This window comes from Sinohyriopsis cumingii, chromosome 8 (assembly GCF_028554795.1).
Source record: "Sinohyriopsis cumingii isolate HCF-2022 chromosome 8, ASM2855479v2, whole genome shotgun sequence".
Classification (NCBI taxonomy): domain Eukaryota; kingdom Metazoa; phylum Mollusca; class Bivalvia; order Unionida; family Unionidae; genus Sinohyriopsis; species Sinohyriopsis cumingii.
The window spans coordinates 37,543,350-37,555,295 of record NC_142968.1 but is presented as its reverse complement, the minus strand read 5'-3'; the positions used below and the strand labels follow the sequence as shown (position 1 = coordinate 37,555,295).

The 11,946-nt window shown below is 37.0% G+C and overlaps 1 long non-coding RNA gene across 1 annotated transcript; it reads right to left on the bottom strand.

The window, feature by feature from the left end:
• Positions 1–1,215: 1,215 nt before the first annotated feature.
• On the bottom strand, positions 1,216–9,986 carry LOC149793308 (uncharacterized). The gene is made up of 3 exons (XR_016423063.1): positions 9,960–9,986; positions 2,871–3,054; positions 1,216–1,313 (listed from the first exon to the last, which is right to left on the bottom strand). It is a non-coding gene; the product is annotated as an uncharacterized LOC149793308 (long non-coding RNA).
• Positions 9,987–11,946: the final 1,960 nt, after the last annotated feature.

Sequence of the window (11,946 nt, the reverse complement as noted above, 5' to 3'; positions counted from 1 at the left end):
GTTGACCTGCTCTTTTTTTAGATGCTGAACTGTCAACACATCACCATGTACACAGAACACACATTTCACTTCCGGAGCATCACCAAGGCCTTATTACTCACTGTGCACTGTCGCCGAAATACACACATACAACAACACCCTGAGCTCATATTATGAAGAATAAACAGTTACCTTTAAATCCCTACCAAAAATGCATAAATAAAACTCTTCTATCACCACCAAAATGAGAGAGGAAAAAATGTTCTAAAAATAGACTAGAACTACATTCGTGGGTACTGAACTGGAAGTATTAATTGTGAACTGATTCCTGACAGGGTTAGACAATTTCACCTCCATGGATAAAACTTCCATCCATGATCAAATCAATGTCTCTTAAATGCTGCTGCAAAGTTTTAAGGACTTTCATCCATGAATAGGACAGATACAGGCTTTTAGCTGACACCACTGTAACACAGACACAACTCAATTCCAAATGGCCGAATTTCAAAAATGCACAAAACTTAAAGTTTAATTGTGATTTTGCTAATCAAGATAAACACTTCAAATAAACTGTAATTAGTTTTTAGTTCTAACACCAATCTGGAAATTACTAGAAATTAAACTAGACTGTTTAACTTTCTTAGAAAATTCAATTTTAAAAAATCATACATATTTTGATATGAAAATTTAAATTTAACTTAAATTTTAATGAAATTTTAAAACCTGAAGTTGACAAATTTTGTTCTATGGCAAAGTCTCTCCAATCCTTTGTCATAAACATCAATGGTTTTCCTTATCAGGTGTGAAGCAATTAAACCAAAGCTTGTCAATGAAAGGTAACACCTGAAATCTGGTAGCATCTAAATACGCAAGCTAGGTCTAACCAAGTACATGACATCATTTCCACCCATGAAGGGGAGGAGTCTTCAGATGTCAGGCTTCCAGTAGTATTGAAGAGTTGGTGAAGTTCTCTGAAACCAAGCTAGCATGCCTTCTCCTAACTATATAAGTGAGAGAGAGAGGATGATTCTTGTATTTTACATGCAGTTATCGTAACTGAAACCATGAAAGGGTACAAGAAGAGGAAGACAACTTTTTTTAAACCTGGATATATTCCACATAACAAAGGAGTCACATATCTGACTGATAATACTCTACCAAGTTCCAGTGCTGCATCTGTTCCAGTGACAAGAAGAATGGATGCAGACAAGTTCTCTCTCACAGCAGTGACAAAGCCGACAAATGGGGGTCTCAAGTCAGTTCAGGCACCAGACTGTAATGGCACACCTGGGACTGCAAACATTCTACAACCATCATCCAAAGCAAAACTGGACCTGAAAGAGACAAATTTGAATGAGCATGATGGGACACGTATGATCTGTATGAAAAAAAATGTTGAAATGTGGAATGATATCATTCATCGCCATGGCAATCAAGTCAACATATGTGGTAGACCAGAGTTCCAAATTGCTAATGAAATAAAATGGGGACTTGCTTGGAAGCATACTATGATGTGTAAAAACTGCAGCTTTAAGTCACCAGAGTATAAGTTGTATGATGAGATAAAAACAAATAAACCTGGGCCAAATCCTGCTGCTGTAAATATGATGTTTCAAGCTGGATTACAAGATACACCAATGGGCAACACCAGGGCTAGATACTTGCTTGCAGCCACTGACATTCCGCCACCTAGCAAAACATCTATGCAAAGGGCCTCCAACATTGTAGGCAAAGCAACTGTGGAGCTGAATGAAATGGACATGACAGAGAAGCTGAAACTAGTCAGACAAGTTAATGTTATGCGTGGTGTTCAGCATCCTGAGCAAATAAATGTTGCTTTTGATGCGAGATACAATGCCATTAGCTTTGGACATGAAAAGAAACCTGGTCAAAGTTCATCACAAGCTGTTGGAATTGCCTGCGAAACTGTTACAGAGAAGCAATACATTGTGGGAACTACAATAGAAAACAAGCTGTGTTGGACTGGAGCATGGCTGAAGGGAAAAGGTTTTGATGTGAAATGTCCAGGAGGCCATGTTGACTGCACAGCAAATCTGTCACCAGTTGCACCACATTCAGAGTATGAAATGGCAAGAGAAATGGGACAAAAATTTGTTCTGCAAGAGATTCTCATCAGACATGCAACAACAGATGGAGATGCACAGGCTGCTGCTGGCTTCCAAAATGCTTATACCATTCTGCATCCAATGTGGAAAGTAGAAAGACTGTCGGATCCCATCCATTTGGGTCGTTTACAGTTCAAACGGTGTAATTCTGCAATATTTAGTGAAAACATGTTTCCAGGAATAAGAACAAGAGAAGGAAAAAGGCTCAAACAGAAAATTTTCAGCCAAGACATTAAAGCACGTTGCGGTTTAATCTTCAAACAAATGATGGAGGACAATAGTGGTGATGTTAAAAAAATTAAATGTCAACTTCCCCAAGTATTGGATGCCACTCTGCGCTGTTATTCAGGGGACTGCTCCAAATGCCGGCATTATTCAAAGGTCTGTGGGGGAGGAAGTACTAACAGCTGGTGGATGCGATCAGCATACCTGGGCCCTCATCAAATGACTCATCTCAACATGACAGAAAATGATAAGAACATCCTGCTAGAAGTTCTGAAAATGAAACTCTCCTGTGATGTTGTAGAAAGATTGCGACTGAACACAAACACACAGAAATGTGAGGCAGTGAACAGATCAATCAGTGTTTCATTACCTAAGAATGTGAACTATTCCAGAAACTTTGAGGCAAGAGTGCATTCAACAATACACAGACTCAATAACAGCCTGGGATCATCACTGAAAAAAAAAGTGACACACTTGGGAGGTAAACTTTCAACAAGGACTCTGAGATCACTGGAGACAATGGATAAAGACTGCACTTACCAGCAGTTGTATCAAAAGCATCCCAAAACCAGGAAACGTATTCTAACAAGACGAGGAAATATGATACAGGCCCATCTGAGGTACAGGACACAGCAAGGCAATAGGAAGTCTGACTACTGCAAAGGACTGCTAGATACCAAGGGCGATCACTCCTATGCAAAGGTTTAGCAGGAGCCAATGGACACTGCAGACAGAAAAAGTTATCTTAATTCCATGTGCAAAATGAAAGCGCTCAAATACACCATGAATAACACATTGTACAGAAGGGAAAACTGTAGTGGGGAAATCCGTAGGTAACACAACGCATGTTATGTGCAGTTGTGTTACTTACTACCACCTGATGAGACCTATGGAGAGGTCGAAACAGTTTTCTCTGAATATGAAGACACAAATAAAGAAATTAAAAAGCAAAATAAATAAAGATTAAAAAAATCAAAATTAAAATAACATGACATGACAAGACATGACTTACTAGACTAGCTGAATGAATGAATGAATGAATGAATGAATGAATGAATAAATAAAAGGAACGAAAGATGGAAGGAAGGAAGGAATGTATTTAAGAAAGCACTGTCATACCAGCATGGTCTACTAAAATAAAGACCACACTCTTTCCTTTCTCCTTGTTACTCAACACATACATACATCCATCCATCCATCCTTCCTTCCTTCCTTCCTTCCATGCCAGACATACATTGATATGGATGTGGGTGGGTGTAAAGGATATATCATGATACCTGAATTTATTCCATATTACAATTTCAACTTTAACATGCAGTCAGGATAGTCACCATGGCCAATGCAATGACCATAACCTTTGCAATACTGTCTATTATTATTAATGGAATGACGCTCTAGAACTAGATGATCCACATTCACACACAGACTATTATGGCATAAATGGGATGCATCTAGCTCCTTTGGTATAGTCAGACTTCTCAACTTCACCATCAGTGCCAGTCTGTGAACATGTTTTTTCCTCCACGTGTTTGTTGTGGGATCCTTATATGACAATAGGCCATATAATCCATTGGCTGTTACATTTCCTGTCCATATTTTACAAACACTATTATGTGCTATTACAGAATTCAATGAAATTTTTGCTGACAGGCTTTCAAAAAAATCCTCCATTGCAACTTCAATATGGTGTAGGAATACATTGCTGCTAATAATAATGAGTGTCATCTCCAACAGATACCATTTCTGTGAATTTATAGGGAATTTTTTTTTTTTAATTTTTAAATTTTTTAAAATTAATTTTAAAAAAAAATTAATTAATTTTTTAAAATTTTAATTATATTTTCGGATTGCTACAGTCAATATACACAAGGTGTGAAAATCTCATGTGTCTATCATTAATAATAAAAATATTATAGCAATTTAAAGTTGAATCAATGCTTCCCTGACAGGACATAGGACACAATTAATTTTACTATATGTTATCTACATTGGTTTCTCAGTACTGACCTTTCCACTGTGTGACAATCATTACAAATCATATGCTAATCTAAACTACCTTCAAAGATGACTTCACGGTGAAGTTCTCGTCAAAGGTTGACCTGCTCTTTTTTTAGATGCTGAACTGTCAACACATCACCATGTACACAGAACACACATTTCACTTCCGGAGCATCACCAAGGCCTTATTACTCACTGTGCACTGTCGCCGAAATACACACATACAACAACACCCTGAGCTCATATTATGAAGAATAAACAGTTACCTTTAAATCCCTACCAAAAATGCATAAATAAAACTCTTCTATCACCACCAAAATGAGAGAGGAAAAAATGTTCTAAAAATAGACTAGAACTACATTCGTGGGTACTGAACTGGAAGTATTAATTGTGAACTGATTCCAGACTACCAGGTAAGGCCGTTTAAGTGCCTGAAAATGAACCATGAACAGAAGCGTATCTTAGACTTTCAAGTCTGACTGGTTTCGAAATTTTGTTTTGTGAAATAAAGTCTGCCTGGTCCCAAGAGAAGACCACTTTCTTACGGAGCTTTTATCTGCAAGGTGAGGTATGGCTTTGCTTCGCAAATTATGAATTTTCTCATGTCATTTCTACATGAGATTTCTTCTAGAGAGTGTTGCGTCCCTATAGTGTAGTTGTCTGTTGAGCTAAATCAGCAAAATTAAAAAATGTTACATTTGTGTGGGGATTTTCTGTATGGCCTTCATGAATTTTTAAAAAATTATAATTAATCAATTTCTAGTGAACTATTTCGTGCAAACATTGATCGTATCGCAAGCCCTTTTTCATAGCGACTGTATCGCTAGGCATTTTTTCATATGACAACCGATACAAATTTGTCACACTTTTTCATGCCATTAATTTTAAAAGCACAAATTTAAACTATTTTTTAGTCACAGAATTTGTATTTTAGCTCGATGACTATATTTACACTGCTTAATATTATGCATTAGCATCTACAGCCAGACGAGGAGGAGGATAATATATCGGAGACTTTTTGACCTATAAATCCGACGTCATATATCTTGACCAATTGTAATTTACAATTAATGTTGTCCAGATATATTTTATTACTTGTATACGTTTGATTATATAACTCAATCCAAGTCATTCTGATCCTGTAATATTTTAATCTTGAATTTTAATATTCTCATACCTAAATGGAATGTGAAAATACCCCCCTCCCCCCCCAAAAAAATAATAATAATGAGTTTTCCATTATATTCCTTAGGTGGCAGGGTCCAGTTTCGTAAATTGGGCCCTGGCAAATTTCTTAACTTAAGGCTATAATGTGAATTTTTCAGCTATTATTGTTTACTATTTATAGATATGGATATATTTGTGAGCCAGGTGTTTGGGGCTTATGTTGTTCTTGAAATTGATGTCAGGCATGTACACCTTCCATAGCTGCTCTGCAGTATGTTGATAGTGAAATACCAATAGTCGGTTAGGAAGAAGAGCTAGCCTCCCATAGCAGTTGTTGTTGTTGTTGTTGGGTTTAACGCCATTTTTCAGCACGCGATTGGCTATACATGGCGGCCAGTATTAATGGTGGAGGAAGAACCCGGGGAAAACCCAGGAAAGAACCACCGACCCACGAGAAGCTACTGGCAAGCTTTCTCACATACCCACATTAGCCGAATCCGAGACTCGAACCCACGCAGACAGCGGTGAGATGGCAGTGATCCGTAACGAAGAACGCTTTAGACCACTCGGCCACTCGGGGCCCCTCCCATAGCAGTAGACACGTGGGTTCAAGGCAACTAGAGTGTCTCAAAAACGGCTTGGATGACAACTATTCTGAATTGCATCAAACTATTTAGTAGGCAATGTTTTTCAAAATTTTCATCCAGGGAAATGGCTTTCGTTTGCACTGTGAGCACCACATGCTGTCAAAAATGGCCATTGGATGTGAAAAATGCATGTATAAAAAAGGGGTTGGGGTGCATAAACTTCTTTTGCTATGAACTGCTATTGACTTCTCTGGTCAAGTGAATAATGTTCTTGTGCTTTGTTTTAATATAGGTATCTAAAAATATAGACCTTTTTGATTTCAGTTGTGTATTTGTTTTTTATGTTTTTTTTTTATTCTAGGTCGCTGATTGCGGCATTAAATTTGTACATAAAAACTGGCCCTGCCCCTTTATGCATTCTACTAGCGTATCCTTTTTGCGTAAGTATGGATTTCATTCAGGTTGGAAGACTAGAATCACACATTAGTTACATGTGCACAAATTCATTCTGCTACGTGATGGGAATATAGAATGAAATATGTGTTCCCAAGTCACGTTGTGGATGTAATCAAGCATGACGACAAGGCATGGAATAAGCCCATCGTTATGGCTGTTATTAGCTGGCTTAGGTGCCAGGGTCCAGTTTCGTAAATTGGCTCCGGGCAAATTTCTTAACTTAAGGCTATGGTGTGACTTTTTCAGCTATTATTGTTTACTATTTACATATATGGATATATTTGTGAACTAGGTGTTTCAGGCTTGTGTTGTTCTTGAAATTGATGTCTGGCATGTACACCTTCCATAGCTGCTCTGCAGTATGTTGATAGTGAAATACCAATAGTCGGATAGGAAGAAGAGCTAGCCTCCAATAGCAGTAGACACGTGGGTTCAAGGCAACTAGAGTATCTCAAAAACGGCTTGGATGACAACTATTCTAAATTTCATCAAACTATTTAGTAGACAATGGTTTTCAAACTTTTCATCCAGGGAAATGGCTTGCGTTTGCTATGTGAGCACCACATGCTGTCAAAAATGGCCATTGGATGTGAAAAAATGCATGTATAAAATAGGGGTTGGGGTGCATAAACCTCTTCTGCTATGAACTGCTATTGACTTCTCTGGTCAAGTGAATACTATTCTTATGCTTTGTTTTAACGTAGGTATCTAAAAATATGGACCTTTTTGACCTCACTTGTGTATTTGATTTTTTATGGGTTTTTTTTATACTAGGTCGCTGATTGCGGCATTAAATTTGTACATAAAAACTGGCCCCTGCCCCCTTATTCTATTTTTAGCCTGACTTGATTCTATATAGGTACACTTTATTTGTATCGCTTGTTTGAGCTGGTCAGCTACTCAGTTACACAATACAGCATGTAAAATATCCTTAGTATGTCTTGTCTCAATGCCGGGTGTCGGACAGCAGAGTGTCCCATTTTGAGAAGAAACAAAAGATCTCCCTTGACTTACCTGATTATACCAACATATCATCTGCACTGTACTTATGCAGGTACTGTATTATTTGGCAATTAAATCCTCAAGAATACGAAAAGTAATCAGTAGCTGGTCGACAGGTGTCAACTTGGGTGTGTTTGGGCGCTTGTGATTTGAAAATGTAGTTGGGACCAGGCCGAATCCGAGGGGTAGAGAGGACATTTGCCCCTGGGCCTCAACCATTAAGGAGCCTGTATAGGCGTGTTTTTTTAAAAAAAATAAACAGTTCTGAAAATAATTTATAAACTTCGTTGTTTAAGTTTTTTAAAAACATTTGTATATAGTAGATTATATGGGTTTGTTTTGACATTGCAAATTTTAGTCTAACCAGGGCCTATGGACCTCAAAATCTCGAAGTGGCCCAGGCCTCACTTAACCTCTGAAGGGGCCTGATGAGGACTACATCACTATCACTATTATTAAATATTACTATTGTGGTGGCGTTAGTTCAGCCAACTTTTTGTATGAATCCGTCTATCTGCAAAATATCCTAGATGACCAACACAGCCAAACAACAATTAAAGGGTTTTCCGCTCACAGAGCAAAAACGTACCCGATATCAATAAATTTGTATTTCGTAGAGTTAACCCCATATTTCAGAACATAACAAACTATGCAGGACGGCAAGTATATTTGAGTGAGAAAGAACCCGGGAAGACTCCGAGAAGAAGCACCGACCCAGGGGGAAGCTACTGGCAAGATTTGTCACATATCCACGTTAGCCGAGACTCAAACATACGCAGACAGGTGAAATATGTGAGGCGAGCGCCTTAGACCACTCGGCCAAGCGGGGTCCCGATAGCAATAAGTCATAAAATAGTTATGTCCCACAATACGTATTATGACAGCAAGCATTTCTCCTAGAGTTACAATTATTGGGCACATAAAAAAATGGTGCAATCAAATAGATGCCATGCTACATGGTGGTACAGTGTTAAAAGGTTTTACGCACTTGAAACTCGCTAAGTTCTAGCATCCAACTCAGGCAGTAATAAACATAGTTTCCATCACATTTCTCAATATTTTTTATTGTAAATACGAAAAGTTTCAGAGATTTTTTTGTGACACATAATCATATTGGTTTGATAAATACAACGAAGCACACGCAGCATACAGCCATCAAACATACTGTCCATGATACAAAATAAAGTGGCCGTTCATAGCAGGTCAGAATTATATAAACCCTACGTAGGCGGAAATTTCATAGTCCAAATATAATTGTAGATCACAAAGAAGAAACTTAAATTATGCACGTTTTAATTTTCTTTCAAATGATGCAAAATAAATAATAGGAATAATGTGTATGTTTTAAAATAAATTGTAGAATTAACCCCTTGTTGTAAATAATATGGTTAAAATTGTTCAAAATCAAGTGGATGAAAGGTATCTAGGAACAAGGGGAAACACCATCTAAAGATTCGCAGGTCATGTAACTAAGAAAATCCACGAAGTTAATGCAATAAGTCAGCATAATAAAACAGGCCGTATTGTTCCATGCTTGTTTACCTGCCCACAATGTATAGTGTTAGCAATCGGTCGTCAGTTGTACAGAGTGGAGTCTCACATGCGGATGACGATACATCACAAGGGCATGAGCAAGTATTGATCTAATTTAATTTAAGTGAATGGTTAATTATTTCAGTAGAACTCTCACTGCGTAATTGACATTCTCAACATCTGATGTTAATTTTAGATAGGTTTTTATAATGTCCGTTTCATTCCAAAAAATCTAATGTGAAAAGCATAAATATTATTATTATCTAGTGCCTTTTGATGTAGGTAGAATGTCATATATTTGTTTGAAAAAGTTAAAGACAGTCTTTCAAATATATTGAAGCTTACTTCAGTGCAAATAAATAAATAAATTTCTTATTGATTAATATAGCCAGGGTATTGCATATATGCAGTAGTCACAAACAATTTATCGGTGAGGGATAAAAATTGTTTTTACCTCAATTTAAAGCACAAATGAATCATACATATATTCCATGCATCGTTTTAAAAGTTTATTTTCTCCACATTAAGATAAAGCCCTTTTCAGTGTTCTGTTGTGTTCAGGTGGCTATGGAAACGGACATTTTAACCGTCTTATGTTTAAATATCGCTCTTCTGCATTTAAAACGCAAGAAAGTTTGTTTGAAATTATATTTAAATTGGTAACCTTTAGTGGTTTCAAATAAGCAAATCCGAATAAACATTCTGATACTTTTGTCAAAACAAATTGGTTTTCTGTGTTTAGTTTGCTTGCAACCGATAAAAAAGACATATATACTATAAATCTAACGAGTTTTCCAGTGAATGGTTTTTAAATGATGTTAAGTGTATCCAGTTTATACTCTGTCCTTGACCTTTGTCAGCCATTGACGGTAGAGTATTTGCCTACCTTAATTTTCTCAGGTTTTGAAGACATATCCTAAAACAAGAGTTCAAGCCTAACCTTTTTACTCGCTTAGAACGTTCTGGAAGAGAACTTGTTGAAATTCGGAGGAATTTTCCATCAGCAATTTGGGAATTCAAAATGAACCTATTATGTCTGAGGTCAAATGAAATTAGAATATATAGGATTTGGTAAACAATTACTCATAACTGTTTCATATCAGTCTTTGGGAATCTGTGCCAGAGGAATTATGTATTTAAATTATTCATTGGCATTACAAAGTACTCACTGCCTTTCTGAACTAAAACACTACTCAAATACATTCTTGCTTGTATTATTGTGGCACATCAAGACTTTGAAGACTATTGGAACTCATTCGAAACGTTCTTTCGGACTAGTTATAGGGCATTTAGGTTTTGGGATTTCTTAAATTTTTACTTGTAACTTAGATAAATAAGGAACTTGTTGAATTTACTAGACGTGTTTGTTTCGCTGTTTTCTGTTGTATAATTTAAGACAGAGTCGTGACAGTGTATACGACCTTACTTTTCTAATGTGTTGCACGTAGAACCAATTTTTGTAAAAACAAAATCAATCATCCGTTTTCGATATCACTATGGCTAGTGACGGTATTAAAAATGTTTTCATTCCCTTCCAAAGGACACAACTCCGTGAAAGTCAAATTGTGTAGACAACATGTACAGATGTTAGTGCGTATACGTCTTCCTTTACACTCACTTATTAGATTATGAAGGATTTCAGTTACCATTGACCACTGACATTAAAGAAAAACCAGACAAAAGCCGCCTTTCCTTCAACCATATTTAGTATGTAACATCTTTGGGAAGTAATGAACGATGAAACATTACTTCCAGATTTATGCTAACATGTACACGTGACCCTCCCCAAATCTAATATGTGTTTTCCCTGTAATGATGTGAGCTATCTTTATTCTCTATTTCATAGTAGTAACTATTTTTCTTTCACTTCGTAGATAAAGTTCTGGTAACAAAGTGTTTAATCTTTTTCTTGATCTTCAGCTGAAAGCAGGTGTCATTATATTTCAGTGGTGATATTCATACCTGAGAGATGTTATTAACCTTTCAAGATGCATCTCAACATTCAACAGGTCAGTAATTTATTCTTAATATTCATAATCTAAGCTGTCACGTGCCAATCCACACGTTTTAAGAGAGTTTCTTCATGTGACGTATTATTTACTTGCTTTGCAATGGCTGTGGAATTATTTTGGAACATACATACCCTGCCATTACAAATCTTTTCAGATACAACTGAACGTGGGTCAAGATCATGCAGAAGAGATCATCGATCCCTTGGCAACTTTCATAATGGTCTTCTCTGTTCCTGTATCTGAAAAAAGTATTGTAGAATCTTCTAGGTTTCTGCTAACTTGCAAACAGGGCAGAATGGAATGAGGTTTTCGTTTCCTGCGGGGTTCTGCATATCAAGCAAATAGCCAGATATTCAACGTGAAATTCGGAGCAACGTGTGGCCATATAAATCGGTGACATATTACTCATGGTGCTCTGATATATACCCCATCTGTCCTCACGCTCTGCTCTGGTATTTTTCACAAGTGTCTGAACAAATTGTGAAAGCACGTCACAGTACTTGAAAGTTGGTGATTATGTACACAAATACCTTGGGACAATACCAAGTATGGTGTGACATGTTGTATTTCTCTGTGAATTCCATAACCTGTGATTTTCTTTTTCTGTCGCTGATTGTGAATTAACAATATTTTTCTAAACCGTCATGGGTTGTCTTCTCTATACTTGGGTTGCTTCCATAATCGCATAAATGTAAGATACAGCTCCGATGAAGTTTCTAAAGTCATCTTAAGCCCACTGTTAACTAAAATTGCTTACCAGCAAGCGTATGGTCAACTTTACAACCTGCACAGAAATCCCCCAAAGGTCATGAAAACTTTAAATGATATCTATGAGGTGAAAGGTCAGCATGAGATATTGAC